The following is a 22293-nucleotide window of genomic DNA, read 5'->3' on the forward strand; positions in this document are numbered from 1 at the left end:
TACAAGTAGCACGTGCCCCAGCAACTGCATTGCTGGGTATTTATCTCAGACAAACAAAACTTGTGTTTGCACAAAAACTACACACAAATGTTGATAACAGTTGCATGCATACCAGCCCCATCTGGAAATAACCTGGATGCTCTTCGTGTGAATGTTAAACACACTGAGATCCACCTGTGCCGTGAAGAGCTACTCAGCGGCGGAAAGGTGCGAACCTTGGGTGATGGGACGTCCTGCACGTATGTCCAGGGAGTCATGCTGGGGGAAAAGCTGGTCCCCAAAGCTTACACATGTTATGGCTCCACTCAGACAGCGTGCTCAGCGTGGAGAGTGATGTGGTCACAGTTGGGGAACAGATTCCAGTTGCCAGTGGTTGAGATGGGGCTGGGGTGAGAACACAGGTCTGTGCGGAGGGTGTGTGTACAAGTGCACAAGAGGTGCACAGAGGGTGTGCACGTGCAGTGTGTGTGTACCAGTGTGCAAGCATGGATGTGAGAGACACTGCATGCACAACTGTCTGCAGGTGTGCATGTGTGTGCTTGTGGTTAAGTGCACATGTGCATGTGTGTTGTGTGTGCATGTGTGTTTGTGTGTGCATGTGTGTTCTGTGTGTGCATGTGTGTTGTGTCTGTGTGTGCACGTGTTGTGTGTGCACATGTGTGTATGTGAGTGTGTTGTCTGTGTGTGCATGTGTGTTCTGTGTGTGCATGTGTGTTGTGTCTGTGTGTGCACGTGTGTTGTGTGTGCACATGTGTGTGTATGTGAGTGTGTTGTCTGTGTGTGCATGTGTGTTGTGTGTGCATTTGTGTTGTCTGTGTGTGCACGTGTGTTGTGTGTGCATGTGTGTTGTCTGTGTGTGCATGTGTGTTCTGTGTGTGCATGTGTGTTGTGTGTGAATGTGTGTTGTCTGTGTGTGCATGTGTGTTGTGTGTGTGCATGTGCGTGTGTTGACTGTGTGTGCATGTGTGTTGTGTGTGTGCATGTGAGTGTGTTGTCTGTGTGTGCATGTGTGTTCTGTGTGTGCAATGTGTTGTGTGTGCATTTGTGTTGTCTGTGTGTGCATGTGTGTTGTGTGTGCATGTGTGTTCTGTGTGTGCATGTGAGTGTGTTGTCTGTGTGCATGTGTGTTGTGTGTGTGCATGTGTGTTGTCTGTGTGTGCATGTGTGGTGTGTGTGCATGTGAGTGTGTTGTCTGTGTGTGCACATGTGTTCTGTGTGTGCATGTGTTTGTGTGCATGTGAGTGTGTTGTCTGTGTGCATGTGTTCTGTGTGTGCATGTGTGTTGTGTGTGTGAATGTGTGTTGTCTGTGCGTGCATGTGTGTTTTCTGTGTGTGTGCATGTGTGTTCTGTGTGGGCATGTGTGTTTTCTGTGTGTGTGCATGCGAGTGTGTTGTCTGTGTGTGCATGTGTGGTGTGTGTGCATGTGAGTGTGTTGTCTGTGTGTGCACATGTGTTCTGTGTGTACACGTGTTTGTGTGCATGTGAGTGTGTTGTCTGTGTGCATGTGTTCTGTGTGTGCATGTGTGTTGTGTGTGTGAATGTGTGTTGTCTGTGTGTGCATGCGAGTGTGTTGTCTGTGTGTGCACACAGGTGTGCACTCAGGTGTGTGCCTGCCTGTCCACTTTACTCCTGGAATCTCACCCAAGAGAGGTGGCTTCATTAGATCCCAGGGCCAAATGCTTTCTGGAAAGTATGTGTCTGAAATGACACTGGGAGTGGGGACATGGGACTCTACAGAAAGTGGTCATTTTACACATTGTTTCTGAACCATCAAATATGCAGAATAAAGCCAGCCCTGCCAGAGGCTGCAGGGCACCCTTCAAGCCCGAGTGAATACAGCCGCTAGTAAACTGCTTATGGAAATCTGGTTTATTTTTAAGGTTAAACCTCAACTGTGATAACATCTCCTGCATCAAGGAACAGCAAGTTCCTTCCAAACAGAGAGCTGCGCCTCAGAACATATTTAGAATATAACTCAATTAAGCAAAAATTAAGTTACGCACAACCTGTCAGCACTGCAGCTATAATGCTGAGTAAAGCCCCGTTCATCAGGCTTATAAGTCACGGGTCAGCGCTAATTTGTCTCTGTTAACTGCAATTATCTCCCCACCATCCGCTGGACAAGCTATGACCTGCTCTAGCAATCAGCTTGTTAAGGAAAAGGCCGTGCATCTTGCCACATCTCGACAGGGTTGTTGCACGTCTGTTTTTCATACATGACTTTAAAACCAGCAGACACAGAAATCTTCCATTACCGCAAAGCTGAGTTGTGCAAATCCTGGCAGAGTGGACCCTGCAAACCTTTGCACGGAAAGTCCGAAGGTGCCGACCTCAGAATTTCCTGAGAAGGATGGTGCCCCTCAGTCTCTGTGCTTCCTCGGTCAGCCCTGACACACGGCGTCCCGCACAGACGCCCTGCCGGTCAGGGAAGCCACCTCCAGGCCGGACGTGTCCGGGGACACCACAGCTCCCACCACAGCAGCCCGGAGCGGAAGCCACAAGGCTTTTCAGAGAAAGTTGGAAAGATGATGTTTAAACGCAGAGGCTGGAAATGGACAGTGACAGAGCCGAGGGTCAGGGTGGGTCTCTGTGGGCCTTGGTCAAAGGCCAGGGACGTGCACCAGCATCAGGCATGCCGCGGGGGTGTGCAGCCGACCTGGAGACTCCCAGGAAGCATCACTTTGACACAGGGCAGGAGGTCCCCACCTAGGGGAGGTCATTGTCGAAAAAATCAGAGGGGGACGTGGAAAGAATTGGGGAGAGAGTCGTGGTGCCAGCTTGTGGGGGCACGGAGGATAGAGCCCACGGCGTGGGGCACTGGGTCACCAGAGGGCATCAGCCTGGCTGGTGAGTTCCTGATGGTGAAGGCATGTGACCGACTCAGGCAGGGCATGCTCTGGAGACATGACTTGTCCAGAATGACAGAATGCACAGGCCCCTGGACAGGCCCCTGGCCGTGGACAGGAAAACCCAGGCCCTCCAAGGGTCAGAGGTGAGGGACAGCAGCCGCAGACACTGCCTGAGCCCCGGGGCAGCATCACTCATTCCTCTGAAGGACGGAAGCCAAGGCCTCTGCTGCCCACTGCGCCCCAGCTGCCTGGGTGTCGGCCGCCCCGTCCAGCCCCACGGTTCCCACCCATCGGCAGGGAGTGAGGAAAACCGTGCAGCTGGCCAGGATGCATCCCTGCAGCATTTCAGCAACAACGAGCACGCAGGGTTCTGGGCATCCATGTCCCTGTGCTGGTGACTGGCCACTGCTGGGAGCCGGCGTCTGGAAGGCTGGTGCTCCCTCTGCCAGCCACGACCCACTGGACAGTCAGAACCAGTGACTTCTGAATCACGGGGTTTAAAAAAATTGTCTTTTGTATTTATTTTATTCTCTTAACAACAATGACTTTAGTATCGGCTGATTTCTTGCACAGACATGGCAGAAAAGGCTGGAACATTAGGAAACGCCATAGAAAGCCGTGAACCAGCTAGGAAAGCCCACATGGAGGTCAGGTGTGAGGGGAACGCAGCCTTCCCAGAGGACGCACGGGGAGCGCAGCCGTCCCGGAGGACGCACGGGGAGCGCAGCCGTCCCGGAGGACGCACGGGGAGCGCAGCGGGGAGCGCAGCCGTCCCGGAGGACGCACGGGGAGCGCAGCCGTCCCGGAGGACGCACGGGGAGCACGGCCGACCCAGAGGACACAAGGCCGAGCTCACCAGGATTTACCTTCTCTTGGGGTTTCTTCTTATTCCTGGGGAAAATCAGGAATTTGGACAAGACTTCCATACACAAACTTATAAAAACGGCTCATGGTACTGAAAACGGGCCGGTCCAGAGGACACCATGGCATCCGGGATCCGGCACCCAGGTCCCTGCCACAGGGGCCAGCGCCTCTCCCAGGGCTGAACCCTCCCCTGCTGAGCTGCCCCACGCTGGGTGCCTTCCAGGCAGCAGCATCCGCAGGCTGTGAGGCCTGGGCCCTCAGAGGCAGGGGTCTCTGTCACCGAGCTCAGGAGGAGGCCACCGCCAGGGTGCCGGGCTGCACAGGCGGCATTTCCAGTACGAAGCACAAATCTGGCCATGTCAGCACCGGGGCATTGCTGGGAAAAACCATCCCTTGATTGCTCCCACCGGAATGTGACCTTTTTAAAAGCGTGTCACTTTTACTTCATTGGCATCTGACACCAATGCTTTCTTCCTGGAAGGTGTAGCTTCAGCCTCCCCAAGTGCAAGGAAACGTGCACACTGGGCCTTCAGGAGCCACGCGGCTTCCCTGAGGCAGCAAGCTGGTAATCTGGAGCTGTGAGAGGCACCGCGCAGCCGGGACAGGAGCCCTGGTGGGTTTGCCCCGCTGATGACAAGGTGTCAGGACTTCTTAATGAGACGTGGAAACGCTGCCTCCTCACAGGGCATCCTCATCTCCTCTCCCTCCTGCCCTGTCCGCCCGTCGGCCTTCCCCACTGTGAGCGGGAGCCATTCTCCTAGCGAAAGTGGCAGCCTGCAGGCAGGAACCGTCCCCAGAGGCTGTGCTCCAACCGCCTCCCGGTCGACCTGCTTGATCCTCCTCCTAACCTGGGTGCTGTTATCACCCCAATTTCACCGATGACGAAAGAGGTACAGAGAGCGGAGACCCACCAGGGCGGCACCGTGAGGATCTAAGAGTCCACAGTTCAGCTCGAGAGACAGTCGTCACTCTGGCCAGCACGCGCTGGGTCTAAGATTTGAAGTGAAGTCACCGATGCTTTTTTTGTTTTGTTTTGTTTTGTTTTTTTTGAGATGGAGTCTTGCTCTGTCACCCAGGTTGGAGTGCAGTGGCCGGATCTCAGCTCACTGCAAGCTCCGCCTCCCGGGTTCACGCCATTCTCCTGCCTCAGCCTCCCGAGTAGCTGGGACTACAGACGCCGCCACCTCACCCGGCTAGTATTTTTTTTTTGTATTTTTTAGTAGAGACGGGCTTTCACTGTGTTAGCCAGGATGGTCTCGATCTCCTGACCTTGTGATCTGCCCATCTCGGCCTCCCAAAGTGCTGGAATTACAGGCTTGAGCCACCGCGCCCGGCCTCACGGATGCTTTTTGTGAGCTTCACCTGTGAGTGGCGACTCGGCAACACCACGGTGGGCAAACGCCCCACATCTCAGGGGAATAAGACCACGAAGGTTTCATGTCACTGTGGGCGTCTTGGGCTGTGCCCCCAGGTCCTCCCTGGAACCAGATGGCAGAGCCAATGCTGCCATAGCCGTGGCCCGGGGGGCTGAGGCCAGAGCAACGAGGTGGGCTTGAGACGTCCCCTGGAAGGTGGAAGGTCACTGCCAAGGTGAATCCTAACCCCACTGCGGCCATCACTCGCCACATCAGCCAACAGAGTGGTCAGCGACGGTGATGGCGGTGGGCGGGGTTCCGCTGAGACGCGCCGCCTCACTCGTCTTACTGAATTGACGTCCCCCCGCTGAAACCGTGAACCTGCACTGTTGCTGAAGAAGTGTTGCGGTTTGGGCTCATCGGGACTCACCTGCGAAGCATCCTGACGGGCAATTAGAAGTCCACGCAGTGTGCGACGCTGCCTCACACACACTCAGCGGAAGACAGACGCCCACAGGCGGCATCAGTGGGGAACTCCCGACACTCGTGCGGTTTCTCTTTCAGAAGGACGAGGACCTCCCAGCACGGCTCCCCAAGAGCAGGACCAGGGAGGCCCAGCCACGCCACACAGCACCCTCAGTGGCCAGGCAACATCAGCCCTGCTGCCCTACTGCGGTACCGCCTCCCACAGCAGGCACCGTCCCCGCTCTGGGGAACGTAGCAGGAGCTGCCACGGGGTGGGAGATGGCCTGGCTCCTCAGCCCGGGAGCCAAGCGTGAGCACGCACGTCCCTGGCCGTCCCCGCTGACGGGAAGAGTGAGGCTCTGGGTGTGACTTTCCCCAGGCCCTGCCGACGGGGACCAAGACAGGAACCTGTCCTGTGACCCCACGGCTTCAGGAGGGAGGGATGGGGAGCCCCTGCAAGGCCACGGCCGTGGGGGACCCTCAGACACAGCTGACTTCACTGGGAAAACACACCCAGAGCCTTACTTCTCAGCTCCTTCTACTTCAGAGAAAAGTCCATCTTCACAAATGTGGCTGGATCCACACTGGAACAGAGGCCACTCGCCCAGACCCGTCAGCCACGGGGGCCTCGCTGTGAGTCTCCGCCCGGGTATGTCTTGAGTCTGCCGGGCGGGCGGGGCTGGTGCTGGTGCTGGGACGGACTCAGGGTCATCACAGCACATGGCTGCACTCGGGGTCCTCACAGGGCGAGGACGGGCTCTCGCTGCAGGTCCCTGAGCTTCCCCTTTAGGCTCCCAGTCTGCAGGGCCTTCTGTCCCAGCCACACCTATGGTGACGCCGAGGCCCTCTGAGTTCACTGTCTTGGTCCCCATCGGCAGGGCCTGGGGAAAGTCACACCCAGACCCTCACTCTTCCTGTCAGCGGGGACCGCTAGGGACGGCCAGGGACACGCGGGCGTGGTGGGTGCTGGCCTGTCTAGCCTCAAGGACGGGAAGCACACCACAGCTGTGCGGGTGGGAGGACCCGCGAGGACGTGACCCCACAGAGAGACCCCACAGAGCCAGACCCTGCTCGGGAGGTCAGAGGAGCCAGCACGGAACCTCAGACTCGGGGCTGAGGGGGAGGCAGCCCTGGGGACCCTGGAGGCCACGGGTCCTGGGAAGGCCACCTGGTGAGCAATGTCCATGCCCCGGCCCAGGCACCCAGGATTGTGCACTTGGCAGCGCTTGCGCTTGCCTCCCGGGCTGAGGAGTCTAGTGAGCTGCTCACAGCTTCTGCCAGCCGCCCAACCGTACCCGCCAGCCGCCCAACCGCACCCGCCAGCCACCCCTCTGCACCCGCCACCTCCCCCTCTGCACCCCGCCAGCACCCCACACCCGCCACCTCCTCCTCTGCACCCCGCCAGCCCCCCTCTGCACCCCACCAGCCCCCCACACCCGCCACCTCCTCCTCTGCACCCCACCAGCTCCCCCACACCCACCACCTCCTCCTCTGCACCCCACCAGGCCCCCCGCTGCACCCACCACCTCCTCCTCTGCATCATGCCAGCGCCCCCCGTCCTGCCACTGCTGCTGCCTCCTCCGCACCCTGCCAGCCTGAGCCCTGGGGACCTGACTGATGCCACAGCCCATGCTGAGGCTGGAACCTGGGATAGTCAGGGCACCGTCCACCCTCTGTCCTCGAGGCTCACAGGCAGGACACCTAAACTACAGCCTGAGTGAAGGATGCTGGCTGCCCCTTTTGCAGGAATGTCCAGTGGCCTCCGTCACTTGGGGGGTGGGATTTAGGTTCCAGGGAAAAGTGGTCTTTGATTGTGTGACCCCCAGACCCCCATCTCTGTCTCTTTGTTAACTGACATGAATCCCTCCCCATCTCCCACAGCGGGCAGGGCCCGGCAGCCACAGGGTGGAGGACGACCCCACACCCGCGTCCTCACCCAGGATCCTGCAGATCAGAAAGGACTTGGGCTAAGAAAAAAATGAGAGCAACGGTTCGGCTGAATAAAAACATGCAATTATAGGAAATGAAAACCTGTAAAGTTCTAATCACTGAATTATGTGGTACCTTTCCATTTTCCTATATAGATAAATAAAATAGAGATGGCAATTTTTAACTGTAGCACAGGCAATTACTTCTTCTGCACTTTTCTCTTTAATAAGCACGTAAATAGCGAGTGCACCATGGTTTGCTGTGACTGTAATAAAATGCACAAACATCGCTCCAGCTTCGAGCAAACACTCCCAGGCAGCGCCTTCGTGGCTCCTTCTGCTTTTATTGAAAGACGTTTATTAAGTGGAGGCAGAGTACGCAGCCCAGACTTGCACATCCAGGGGCAGGATGGGGACCTGAGGGAAGGGAAGACTCTGGCGAGGGGTGGTCAGACCGCCGGCTCCCCACGCACCCTGTGGCCACTGTGCTCAACTCCAGCTCCTTTGGTCTCCCTCTGGGTCTGGTGCGCAGTGTGAGGGCACCGATCTCATGGGGTCATGCGAGGGCCCAGAGCAGGTCACCCTGCGGTGGCGGTCAGGGAGGGCTTCCCGGAGGAGGTGGTGCTGCGAGGTCTGGGTGGAGGGAGGCAGTGATTTCCCAAGGGCAGGCATGACCTGACGCCAGCAGCAGAACCACTTTAGAGTCTCTGGAGTCGTGTCTAAAAAATGAACTGCACAGAAAACAGCACAGTGTGTCCCATGGAAACACGGCAGGGACCCTCGGCGCCCTGTGCTTACCCAGCTCAGTGCCCTGCTCTGGCCAGGCCGCAGGGAGTGGAGACACTGGCCTCGGTGCACACCTGGCCCCTCCCAGGGTTTCTGCAGTTATAAATTAGGGGGTCCTCTAAGGACACCCCCTCCCTGAATATCCCCACCCCCACCACTGCCACTGACCCCTCCTGACCCAGGTGGCCTTCAGGAGCTCTCGGGGGTTCTGGCCCTGGGCTGAGTCTGGCCGGAGACCTGGGGCCCCTCGGCCTCACTGCTGCTTCCAAGGCAGCAGCTGGTCCCCACCCAGAGCCCCGCCGTGTGTGGACGCGGACACGCCTCTCTGCCTCCCGGTGTGGTCGCTCCTGATTCCTGGACTGTGTCCACAGGTGGGGACCCCAGGTCTGGCCAGAGGAGACAGAGACTGTGGGCCCCGGCCCCAAACCTGAGTCCCCGCAGAGCGCTGGTGGCTCTGGAAGCTGCTGAGTGACAGGTGGGGGCAGAGCCAAAGCACGGGCAAGCTGTGCAAGGCATGAGACGAACTCCAGCAAACTGCCGTCGCGACCAGACGCCGCTGCAGGTCACAGACCTGACACGATTTAAAGGGATGCTCTAGAAAGCCAGAGGAACGCAGCTGTCTCCAGAGAAATCAACAAATTGATTGCTCTCGGCCCACCCTGGATGTCCCTTGTCATAACAACGTCCCCACAAGTACGCTGTCCCGTCCATGCCCCTCGGCACACACTGTGAGGTGGGGTCTTGGCCCCACCTGGCCTTGGGACTTGCTTGGGCCAGGCAATATGGCAGAGACACCCTAGGAATTTCTCAGCCAGCGTCCACAGCCGGACAACCTCCTGTGCCCTCCCGGGACACTGAGGCCATGGCCACGAAGAAGCTCTTAGCACACACCACAGCCCGAAAACCCAGCTGTGGCTCAGTGAGGGCCTCTCTGCCTCCCCAACCCCCTTTCCACCCACAGAAAGTGAGTCAGGAGCCACAGGGTGGAGGGCCTGCTAGGACCCAGGTGCTTTGCTGACTGCCTGTGACCTTGCCTGGATTCTTATGCAGATGCTCACTGAGGAAACAGGTGCCCAGGTGCAGACCACATAACCTTCCGTGATTAAAGAGACAAAAGTCTGCTGGCCCCAGGTGGACTCCATCCAGGTCATACGCGAGGGGCTCCAGGCACTGGGAGTCCATCGGCCCCTGTGTTTCCTTTAATCATAAATCACTCCACTTTCGAGCAAAGAATGTGAGTCCCCCCAGCACATACACATTTCCTGCGTATTCTTTCTTTGGATCTTTATTTGGGCCTGGGTCAGAGTGGAAATTCCCCATGCAGGAAGGTTTCCTTGGTGATTATGGTCCCTCGTGGCACTGGTCAGTGTGGCTGGCTGTCCAGCCTGGTCAGTCCTGGGGCCACAGCGAGTTCAAGGGCTGGAGGAGCTGCCCTGAGGCCCAGGCCTCACCCCCCTCATTCATCAGAGGCTGAGGGGGCACCGATTTGCTGCCAGGCCTGCTCCAGAGAAGGCACACGGGGAGCAGCCTGGAAGGTTCCCCTCACTGCCACTGCAGCATGAAACTGAAGCAAGAGGTGAGAGTGAGGGAGGCTGTTGAGAGGATAGGTGGGGAGGCTGTGGAACCAAGAGCACCCCCAGGGAGGTGGGCGCCAGGAATCTAGGGGCAGGAGGGCCCCAGCAACCATGGCAGGGGGCACTGGCCGTGGGGGTGTGCAGCTCCCACAACAGGGAGCCTGGCGTGGGCCTCTGGCCTCGCGGGAATGGAGCCCCCTCCTCTGACACCCCATCTGATTTTTAAGGGCTTCATTAGCATTAAAAAATAACGTAAAAAGTTCTTACACAAATCATGGGGAATTGGATGTAATGGGGTAAAGATGCTTTTGGAAACGTGTTTATCCGACAGTGAAAGCATCGGGCACAATGCCCAGTGCTGAGTGCTCCATCTGCCCAAGAAACATGGGTGTGGGTCTCCTCCATCCACGGAGGCAAAGCACCCCATGCCCTCTTCAAACAAGGGATGGAGCCCGAGGGACCGGCGGGACCCGTCACACATGTGGCCACACACACGCCGGGTCTCGGGGCTGGCGGGAGGGTCTCGGGGATGGCGGGAGCCGTCGCACACTCGGGGTCTCGGGAGAGGAGGGCGAGAAGGGTAGGATGTGTATGGCGGAAAACGCCTGTTTAGCAAAGGAAGATGCCTCCTGTCAATGAGCTCAGCTCTCACTGTAGGAAAGTGTGGAAAAAAGAGCAAATTACATCCAGAGGAAGCGGAAAGAAAGTTAATAACAAAGATCAGAGCAAAAATCAATGACACAGAAAACAGAAAAACCATAGAGAAAATTGATGAAGCCAAAATCTGGTTCTTTGAGAATGTCAGTACCATTGACAAATCTCTATCTGCAATGAGCAGAAGAAAAGGAGGAGAACACAAAATAACAATATCAAGAATGAGAAAGTTATTTACAATGAAAGAAAATATTGGTCCATCAGACTTTATGGCAGTAAAAATGTTTGCCCTTTGAAAGACGCGGTTAAGAGAATGAACAGGGAATGAGCATGTGAGGGCGCAGGTGAAACTGTCTGCGATGCACGGATCTGGGAAGGGGTTTGTATCTAGAACAGACGAGGAACTCATCGCCCAGAAATAAGACAATGAACAACCTGATACAGATACACAGCCGGGTGCCAGCAGCCACTTCATTCAGCAAAGGACATACGCAAACGACCAGCAAGTACGCGAAGAGACAGGTCACACCGTTAATCCGTGTGGAAACGCACATTAACCACGGTGCACCTAATAGAGTGGCTAAAATTGAAAACCAAACGCCGACCGGGCCAGGCCTGCCGAAGGTGGGAGGTACCGGAACACGCGTGCTGTGCTGGCGGGAACGTCAGGTGGAGCAGTTGCTTGGAGAACAACTCGGCAGCTTCCTGGACAGTCAGACGGCGTGCGTCTCCTACAACCACCCGTTCACTTCCAGTTGCTTCTCCAAGGGAAATAAGAACGTGTTCCCACCTGGACTTAGGCTGAAATACGGGTAGCAGCTTACACATCGTGGTGAAGACACAGAGTAGCTCACGCGTCCCTCAGCAGGTGAACGGACACTCGTGGTGGCACGTCTGTGCGGAGAACGTGGTGCCGCGAAGGAACAGATCCACCCATGACACACGCCAAGCGCCACGGCGGCTCCTGAGAGCCAGCCCAGATCCCACCTCGTGGGGGCCACGTCCGCAAAGTCCTACAGAAGACAAGGCCCACCTGCCTGGCAGAACAGACCCAGGTCTGTGGGGGGCTGACAGTCCACAGGTTTAGCGCCCAGGGGTCCAAGAAAACTTCTGTGTGAAGAAAATAGTTGTATCCTGATTGTGGGGTCAGAGTGGTGAGGACACCCAACAAAACGCATCAAACTGCCCCTCAAACGTGCACCTCGATGTGGTGGATTAAATGAATGAATATTTGCATGAAACAGACCTTCAAAGCACCCAGCACCCACTGTTGCCCCACATACTATCTTTCTTCCCAAGATAAGAATTCCCATTCTCCCGCCACCAACTCCACACTGTGGCACAGAGAGGGGAGCACCAGCTCCCCGACAAACCGGCCTTAGGCCCCTCTCTGTAAGGTCAGCACCCCCAGGCCTCAGGCCCCTCCCTGTAAGGTCAGCACCCCCAGGCCTCAGGCCCCTCCCTGTAAGGTCAGCACCCCCAGGCCTCAGGCCCCTCCCTGTAAGGTCAGCACCCCCAGGCCTCAGGCCCCTCCCTGTAAGGTCAGCACCCCCATCCCCAGGCCTCAGGCCCCTCCTTATAAGGTCAGCACCCCCAGGCCTCAGGCCCCTCCCTGTAAGGTCAGCAACCCCAACCCCTGGGCCTCAGGCCTCTCCTTCTCTCCCTGTAAGGTCAGCACCCCGGGCCTCAGGCCCCTCCTTGTAAGGTCAGCACCCTGGGCCTCAGGCCCCTCCCTGTAAGGTCAGCACCCCCAGGCCTCAGGCCCCTCCCTGTAAGGTCAGCAACCCCAACCCCTGGGCCTCAGGCCTCTCCCTCTCTCCCTGTAAGGTCAGCACCCCGGGCCTCAGGCCCCTCCCTGTAAGGTCAGCACCCTGGGCCTCAGGCCCCTCCCTGTAAGGTCAGCACCCCCAGACCTCAGGCCCCTCCTTGTAAGGTCAGCACCCTGGGCCTCAGGCCCCTCCTTGTAAGGTCAGCACCCTGGGCCTCAGGCCCCTCCTTGTAAGGTCAGCACCCTGGGCCTCAGCCCCTCCCTCTAAAGTCAGCCTTGGCCTCAGGCACCCGGCTGCTGGTGGCGCCCCTCCCGCAGCAGGAATCCTGTGCCCTGCTCCCCACGTTCAGCGCTCACGACGCACAGAATCCCGCAGGAGACAGCCGCCCCCTCATGCGGCACCTCCGGCACAGTGGTGCCGAGAGCCAAGGCAGCTCTCAGAGGGTTCGGAGGCGGATTTGCTTCCTGTGACCACACGAGCTTTGTCTCCGCAGAATCCTGGTGATAACCAGCAGATTCAAAACCCGGGCCCTGTCATCTGGCTCCGTGAATGGTAATTATGTCGCTTGTTTCTTTTTAAACTCCACACGCCTGGCATTCATTCTGTTTCCAAATCTGTTCCCGTGTTCCGTTTTCATCTGGTTCCCGTTAAATGTGCATTTTGTTTATTGAGTATAATTTGGCTGCATGGTTGAAATATATCTTGATGAAGAATGGCCTTTAACGCTGATGTGGATTACCGGCGATGGATATAGCATCCTCTAGCCTCACATTTTTTAAAACTCTCTCTGGCTTGTGAAGTTTGAACACTGCTGTGGAGTGGAGTCCGGGCCAGGGGCTTCCGCTGGAGATGATGCAGCATTGAGGACAAAGCCGAGCACGTCAGTGGATGGGGCTGTGTGCAACGGGGGGTGCCCAGGGCCTCTGCCTCTCCAAGCCCGAGTTTCAGAGGAGCTGTCCTGGCCGGGCGTGGAGGCTCACCCCTGTCATCCAGCTACTCAGGAGGCTGAGGCAGGAGAACTGCTTGAACCCGGGAGGCGGAGGTTGCGGTGAGCCAAGATCACAGCACCACGACACTCCAGCCTGGGCAACAAGAGCAAAACTCTGTCTCAAAAAAAAAAAAAGAAAGAAAAAAAAGAGGTGCTATTCCTAGAGGACTCCAGGTGCCGCCTCTCTCCGAGATGCCCGGTCCTTCCTGCCGGGGGCCTGGATGGTACCACCATATTTCCAGTCTCTTGGAGGCGGCCGACTCCTGCCGTTCCTCACGATGCCTCAGACACATCCTGGGGACAGGGGTTCTCATCAGCTGAGATTCTCACACATGCTGGAGTCTGAGCATCACTCACCTCCGCTCCCGTGATCTTGAGACTCCACGAACGGATGTCTCCTCAAAGTCCATGAGGAAGACCATAGAGACCACGGATGTTTAAACCTCTTTTTCAGAATTGACAATGAAACTCTATGTAAGCCACCATCAGGTATAAATTACCATGTTGGTTGTTTACAAGAACTTGTACTTGATAGCACATTAAAGCTCCTTGTTCCAGCTACGGCTGTCACCAGTGCTTGTCGTACGCTGACATTCTCGGGAAATTTTCACAGAATCGGGTCACGTGTGCTAAGGCAGACGTGCCACGTGCAGCAGGCCACGCAGAAGACTGAAATGAAGAGGCGTGGACCGGTCAACTTCAATTCCCAAAGGACAGCGAGACCACGGAGTTCTCAGATCAAGATCTTCAGGCAGGACAGCCCCTGGCCCTAAGAGTTCAACTACACGCATCAGAAACACCTTTGGGAACGTTCAAAACTCAAGGAGAGGAGACTCTGGAAGCCATGAGTGCTGGTGAAGTCCCTGTGGACTGTGACGCGCCTCCCTTCCCAGCCTCCGCCGCTGTGACGCGCCTCCCTTCCCAGCCTCCGCCGCTGTGACGCGCCTCCCTTCCCAGCCTCCGCCACTGTGACGCGCCTCCCTTCCCAGCCTCTGCCACCGGGCCCAGAGGCAAGACCGGCTTCCACAGAGAGGAACAGGCACCCCACCCTGTGTCCTCCCCGACACCCTGCACCCCTGCTGCTGGGACCCTCTCCACTGCAGTGTCCAGGCCCCTTGAGACACCCACGTCCCTGTCTGCGCACGGCCACTCCACATGCTCAGCTGTTCAAAGTGAGCTCTCAGCATCTTCTCAATCCTGTTCCTAAAAAGTTGAATTCCTCAATTCCTCTTCCTGCTCCTCCTCTGGTCTCTGTAATTGGATGTCCTAAAGACGTTACCCTATCCACAGGCGGCCGCCACCTGCCTCAGGCCACTGTCATCTCTGGGGGCTCCTGGCACCCCGCCCCTGAGGACCCCGGAGAAAGGAGGGGTCAGCCTTCTCCACGCCTGACCTGCTCTGGCCACAAGAGCCCTGTGGGCAGCCGTGAGCTGTGGACGCAGGAGCAGCTTCCAAAGAGCTTCCCAGGTGAGGAATGTCTCCAGGCTTTTCCCTAACGGAACCGCAAATCCACTGGGCAAACGGAACCGCAAATCCACTGAGCAAACGGAACCGCAAATCCACTGAGCAAACGGAACCGCAAATCCACTGAGCAAACGGAACTGCAAATCCACTGAGAAACGGAGCCGCAAATCCACTGAGCAAACGGAGCCACAAATCCACTGGGCAAGGCCCGAGTTTTTCCCTAACAGAACCGCAAATCCACTGAGCAAACGGAACCGCAAATCCACTGGGCAAGGCCTGGGCGTTCCAGCCCTGCCCCACCGACAGCTCACGTCTGTTGAAGTCCAGCCTCCAAAGGCACCGCCCTTCCTGCCGAGATGCGACCAGAGCTGGAGCCCTGTTGGGGTGCGTGCCGGGTGGGGCAGGCCTGAGGGCTCCCCGCACCAGCCTGGGTTCGCCATCCAGACCTCGGGCCGGCCAGCTTGGGGCAACCCACCAGCCTGTTTCCGACGTCCTGGGGCCCAGGTGCCTGGTGTGGGGCCGCCAGCCCTCAGCCTCGGCCCTCAGTCCTCAGGATCTACCGACCCCCACAGGAGGTGAACCTGCCTCATGGGCAAACGGGCAGGTCACGGGAGCCCTTCTTCAGCCCCGCGGAGCTGCAGCCAGAGCCGAGGTCGGGAGGCAAGAACCTGTCTTCAGCACCGGGGATGGCGCTCGGCTCCTCCCAGACCCAAGAAGCCACTTGCTAACAGAGGTGGGACGTCCAGGACACGTGCAGTGGCATCGAGAAGCCACGGTTTGTGTTGAGCCCCTGACGTCAGGTAGACAATCCAAGCCCCACAGACACGAAGCCACAGGGAAGCACCTGTAGCCAGAGCCGGGAGCGCTGGAATGCTGTCCCTCGTCTTTGTGCCTTGAGGAGAGGAATACAGAAACTGCCCAGCCAGCTTCAGGAGCCCAGGAAGACGCACACAGGAGAACTCCTAGAGGCTGGCACGTCTTCAAGTGCTGTGAATGAAGGCCCTGTAGCTGAGCCCAGCCAGGGCCAGACCTGCAGCATTGGGGGAATTTCTACCGCAAAGACAACAACCCCTGCCAGATGCATGGCTTTTATTTTTATCTCTGAAAGTGCCCGGAGAGGAGGCATTTTGAGGATCTCACCTGTGTTCATCTCAGTGATAACATTTATGAAGATTTTTAATTTTAAAAACCACACATTGATTTTATAAATAAAAAACCACTCAAGCTCAAGATGCAGTTAAATGAAAAAGCAGCAGCTTCCCAAATCTGATTCATAATTTATCACGGCTGAGAGTTTCCAAGGGGTCCGGATTCTCACATCAACAGGACAGTCCGTAACAGGCGGCCCGACCCTGGACACTAAACGTGAGGGACGCAGACGAGCTTACGTCGGCCGCACACCCACACACACACAGCAACTCGCACAGACGCCTGAGCCCACACAGTCACGTGCGACTGACAGAGCCTCGTCTGAGAATTAAGCTCGGAGCAGCCGTGTGATTCGGCAGCTCCACCCTCAGCTGGAAGCAGGCGTTCACACAAACACGTGTGCAGGAGCATTTGCAGCAGCAGCAGTGGGGAGCCACCCAGTGCCACCAAGGGTGAGGACGAATGAACAGGATGTGCTCCTCCATGCACGGGAGCGACGAGTGACGAGGAAAGGGAGCCGGCGCCCACGCAGGCTACGGCGTGATGAACCTGGAAGACATCGTGCTCCGTGGATAAGCCAGACACGAAAGGCCGTATGTTGCAGGATTCCATTTACGTGAAATGTCCAGAATAGGTCAATCCAGAGGCGGCAAAGAGATTCCTGGTTGTTGGGGCCTGGAGGGCGGGAGAAGGCGAGCGGTGCTCAGCTCGGGAGGACACCGTGCTCTGAGCTCACGGGGTGATGCTTGCACAGCACTCTACAAGCTCTGCACACCCAGATTCGCATACTTTAAAATGGCTAACGTGAATTTTACCCCAATAAAAAATGGGGGGTGACTATGTCATATCTGCCCCCACCCACCTATTCTCAAGGCCACCCTGAACGACTGTGAGGCCAGATGACCCCGAACAACTGGGAGGCCAGTGTGTGTCCATGAAAGGCCTGCCCAGAATGGTGTCGTAGACCAGCGGCCTGAGCAAGCCCAAAGCTGGGGCGTCCAGCTAGGCCTCAAGACCCACCGCCCTGAGGGTTGCAGTTACAGGCGGCACTGGGAGCTGGAGGGTGGGGGAGGGTTACAGGCGGCACTGGGAGCTGGAGGGTGGGGGAGGGTTACAGGCGGCACTGGGAGCTGGAGGGTGGGGGAGGGGAAGCCCGTCCTCAGAACATGTCACTACTCCTCGGCTGGAAACTCAGAGGGTCCAGAGGGTCCACCTGACTTCATTTTGATGACGACATCATGGCTCAGCATCGCTGCCCTGTCTGCAGCTCTGCCAACTCCAGCTTGGCTGTGTCGAGCTCACAGGACAGCTGCGTGGAGTCCATTCCGTCGAACAACGGGAAGCCGAGGAAAAGACAAACAGCAGCAGCACACAGAGGGGAGGCCAGGCCCTGCAAGGTTTCGTGTCTATTTTAAAAGGTCCACTGGGCACAGACCCACTTCCACAGGCACCTGGACCATGAGGTCAGAGGCAGCGTGCACAGAGACCGAAAGCAAAGGCAGGGCCCCGGACCCTCACATGCCACGGAGACGCCCGCGCCAGTGCTCTAATGACGCGTCTGTCTGTGTCCTGCCCGTGGCCAGCCTTGGGGCGCTGGCGTGTTGTTCATGGGAGCAGCCTTGACTGCCCACGTGGGCTTCATTCCAGGCCTGATGAGGAGGGAGGCGCCCCCCGCCTTCAGGAGTTCACAGCCCAGGGCACCTGGCCCCCTACGGTGCCAGCCAGGTCCCCCCATCCCCACAAAATATAGAAAAAGGGGTAGAGATACCCGCCTCTCGATCCCTTCTCCAAGAGCCGATTGCCATAAAATACATCAGGAACAGTAACAATTTCTTGAAGGTTCGGAAGGAATAAACCTCATTAGGCCACAATCATGATTTACACAAATCACTTCAGCATTTCATACCGAGAGCCACTGAGCCGCTGACAGCACCGTGCTAAAGCCACCGTTGAAGCTGCGGCTCGTTTAGAGGGCGACTCGGAAACGCAGAACGACAGAATCGGGCGGGCAGGCGGCTTAAAGCAGCCTAAAGCAACACACTCGCACAACACAGACCCATCACGGCACCTGACAGGACGTTGTCTCCATCTGAGCGCAGCTTTGACGAAGTCCTGACAGCTGCCGGCCAGGCGCCTCCATCCTCCAGGCCGAGGGTGAGGATGGGAGATGCTCTGTGGGACTTTCAGGCCTGAAACTGGGACATTCCGGGACAAACCGGGAGGTGGGCTCTCCTATTCATTAACCCATAGCTGTGAAAAGCAAAACGTGTATTTCCTGCTTCCACCAGGGCCTCTCCCATGTTCCACCTCGGTTCTAAAATCTCAATTCAAGAATTTTTGCTCTAGAAAGTAGTGCACAGGCGTTGGTCCAAACCTCTTGTGCTGGTGGTAGAGGGCAGCCTTGGGTGGGGAGGGCCAGCAGCTCACATAGTTGGGGACAGGGCATGGGCGTCCTGCTGCCCGACTGCCCGCCCTGTGGCCCTGCAATGCTGCAGCCTGCGATGCTGAAGCCGGGTCCCCACTGCCCCGAGCGCGGTGGAGAGGATTGCACTGGCTTCCCACCTTGTTTCTGAGAAGCTTCCACCGGCTTGTCAGGTGGGGGCGCGGCCCCAGATGTAGTCGCTGTTCTCAGGCAGCCCACAGCGGCCCCCTTCTCCCCTCTGAGCCCCTCCTCTGGGCTCTGATGCGTTTCCCACAGGGGCTGGCGGGCACCATCACTTCGGACCCCCAATCCGAGGATGCCACCTCCTCCAGGGCCGCTCTCGGAGGCTGGGGCTCCACGCAGAAGCACCGGCATCCCTACGAGCTTGGGGAACGCTGAGCACCAGCTCCTCCCCGAACTAAACCCAGCAGGACACAGGCACAGGCTGGTCCCCAGGCCAGAGGCAGCTGCACCCGCTGCCTGAATTTGACCCGAAGCCAAATTCAACGTTACACCTTCCAAACGCGTTCCCTGGAGCCGCTATGATCGTCTGAGAATCAGAGGCTGTCGAAACTCACGCCTGTCCCCTTCTGAGGAGAGAGGTGGAGGCGGAGGAGGAGTGGGAGACGCCGTCCACGCTTCCCACGGGGACAGAGGCCACCCTGGGCCGCAGCCTGGAGGCCACCTCTGGTGGAAAGTTTCTGTGGAATCAGGTGGGAGCATGAGCTCGGCAGCAGCAGGGCACGTCCTGGCCTCTGCCGCACAGGGAGCTGGGATGAGGAGGTGCTGCACCAGGCTGTAGAGCCGGCCTGCAGTGTGGGGGGATCAGACCTGCACCCCCAAGGCTGCAGACCCCTCCACCCGTCTCCACTCAGCACTGTTCCATGGGGGTCTGTGGCATCGCCTGTCCTGGAGGGGCTCCAGACTCTCTAAGGTCATCGGCCACCACCACCCAACTCTGCAACGTGGAGGGAGGGCGCCACCACCAGCGACTCTCACCATCACCCACAGACCACCTTTCTCTGAACAATCCGTCGGTCTCCTCACCTCTGAGGCAGAGCAGCCCAGGAGGCAACTCGGGCACCTGGGGCAGGTTCTCAGGGCCTCACGGAGCCCACAGGACCCAGAAGGCTTCAGCCTGAGAAACCACCTAGGGGAGGCTCAGCCCAGGAGGAGCCAGACTCAGCATCCCTCCTGCCCAGTGTGCACCCATTCCCGAGACCCAGCAAATCAGGGTCTCAGAGGACAAACTGGGCAACAGGACCCACAGCTCAGCACAAGACCCACCCTCATCTGCCAGTAGCCTTATAAGCAGCAGTGACCGGCTGCTCCACAGCAAGCTTGAAAAAAGGCAGGAGACGGCCACTTCCCTCCCCACCTGCAAGGAGCAGCCCTCACCTCGCACCTGGAGAGGACGCAGCCACTTCCCTCCCGCCTGGAGAGGACGCAGCCCTCACCTCCCACTTGGAGAGGAGCAGCCCTCACCTCCCGCCTAGAGAGGACACAGCCCTCACCTCCCACCTGGAGAGGACGCAGCCACTTCCCTCCCCACCTTTGAGGAGCAGCCCTCACCTCCCGCCTGGCGAGGACGCAGCCCTCACCTCCCGCCTGGAGAGGACGCAGCCCTCGCCTCCCGCCTGGAGAGGACGCAGCCCTCGCCTCCCGCCTGGAGAGGACGCAGCCCTCGCCTCCCGCCTGGAGAGGAGCAGCCCTCGCCTCCCGCCTGGAGAGGACACAGCCTTAGCCTCCCACCTGCGGAGGACACATCCCTTAACTCCCACTTGGAGAGGATGCTGTGTCGTGGAATTGGTCCTCTTCATCTATGTTGTGATTTTCTAATATAAACATTCACAACTGTACGTTTTGCTCTTAGCATTGTTTTAGCTATGTTTCATGCATGTTGATTTATTGTGCTTCAGTATCACATTTAGTATAAAATATTTTCTGATGTTTTCATTTTTCATTTAATTTATATGCTATAATAAGGGTACTGTTTATTTGCAAATATTTTGGAGCTTCCTAGATATCTTATTAATTCGAATTTAATCTAATTGTGGTCAAAAACATATTCTGTATAATTTCAATAGTTTTCAATTTATCGAAACTTGTTGTATGGTGAAGAACATGATCGATCTTCTAGACTCCGGTCTACTGAACATGCCATGTACACTTGAAAGAATGTGTGTTTTGCAGTTGTTGGTTGTACCGTTTTATACATGTCATTAGGTCAATACGGTTGGTGGTGTTAGTAAGATTTTCTCTGTGTTTATTAGCTTTTATTCAGTCATTCTATCAATTGTTGAAAGAGAGGTGTTCAACTCTTCTACAATGATTGTGGGATTATTTGTTCCTTTTTCTGATTCTGTCCATTTTTGTTTCATGTATTTTGAAACTCTATTTTGGAAACTCTATTGTAGAAAGATATTTATAATTATATGTCTTCCAGATAAATTGTCCATAACTGATTACTTTGGAATGTCCCTCTTGCAGGAACACTCTTTGTAATGACATGTGTTTTGTTTTCTAACGAGATAAAACGCAGCCATTCCATGCTCCTTCTGCAAACTGTTGTCACGGTGTGTTTGTGTTTTGCAATTGCAGACTCTGCTTCCACTTGGTGGGCAGCAGCTTGGCTTCTGTTCAGAGCTGTCTGTCTACCTAGACTGGCATGGCTCCAGGGTCAGCCAGAAACTGGAGCGAGGATTGCAGACAGAACATGCTCTCCCACTTCTCTGCTTCCTCCTTTCCCAGATTCTCACACACTCACACACTGGCAGCCTTGACTGTCCCAGGCATCTTCACCTGTGTTCTCCGTACCCAGAGGTGGCGACTTTGTGCCAGCCTCTTACTAACCCCAGGCAGTGCTGCCCTCCTGGCAAAGCCACAAACAGAAGCCTCACCTGGGCCAGGTGCTGCTTCTAGCTCTGACTCCCTCCAAAATCTGCCTGTTTCTCCTGCTCTAGAGCCCTGGGCGATTGAGTTTGTGCTGTGCCTGGTATATGCGTGTTACCCGAGGAGCCTCCACTCGCTGGGCACTCGCCAGGCACTCGCCGGGCACTCACCAGGCACTCGCGGGCACTTGCCGGGCACTCGCCGGTTAAACCCCAATGCCAGGCAATTCCGTTTATGGTCAAAGTGTAATGAGAGCTGACCAGTAACTGCCCTCCGGAGCCCACGCTGCCGTTAAGAGCTGCAGGCTCTCCTTTCTATACTCATGCTCTCCCCCAGGCCAGCGTATCTGTTTCTGCACCTGCTGCCCAGGAGGCCAGGAGGCCAGAGAGGCTGGACAACCTCTACCTTCTCTTTGTGCCCCCTGTGGTGATGGTCAGTGGCAGGACGTCCAGGCACAAAATTGGGTGAGAGATGCCATGGAGACACCTGTGTCCACGGGAGAGCTGAGTCCAGGACACAGGTCTTCAGGTTACCTCAATGTGGTGAGTTCGCAACAGGACAGGGCTGAGTTGAAAAGCACCCGTGGGCACTAGAAAAAATCAGCCCTTCATGGAACTCACCATGGGCCCAGCACAGGACCCCAGACCTGAGTGTGCCTCAGTCCTGGCCGGTACAGTCCTTAGAGCTTATGAAACCAGTGTCCACGCAGGGTGACCCTCCGTCACAAGGGAACACGTGGGTTCATCATGAACCCACCAACCTGCTGTCTGACGTGACCCCATGCATTCGACGCCAGAGAAAACCTGCCAGTGTTGATTAAATGTCAGAACATCAAATGCTGCTGCTGCTGACCTGCAGAACCTAAATTAATGAGAAAAAGACGTCAATAAAGCGAGTTGAAGATCAGCCCTGGCAAACACAACAAAAAAGAAAACAGCTTTCCTGGGGTCCTAGAGAAAACTTTCTTATTAGTGGGAGCATCACGGACAGTGTTGGAGCAGGGCTGCAGGGGAGGAAGCCTCCAGCACACCTGCGCCTTTCTGGAACCCAGGCTGAGAGCTGCCAGGAAAACTCACAGTGAGGCAGCCGTCACCTGCTGCTCCAGCAGCTCCTCACACACCCCTGAAGGCCTG

The sequence above is a fragment of the Macaca nemestrina genome, chromosome 9 (genome assembly GCF_043159975.1).
Source record: "Macaca nemestrina isolate mMacNem1 chromosome 9, mMacNem.hap1, whole genome shotgun sequence".
NCBI lineage: Eukaryota > Metazoa > Chordata > Mammalia > Primates > Cercopithecidae > Macaca > Macaca nemestrina.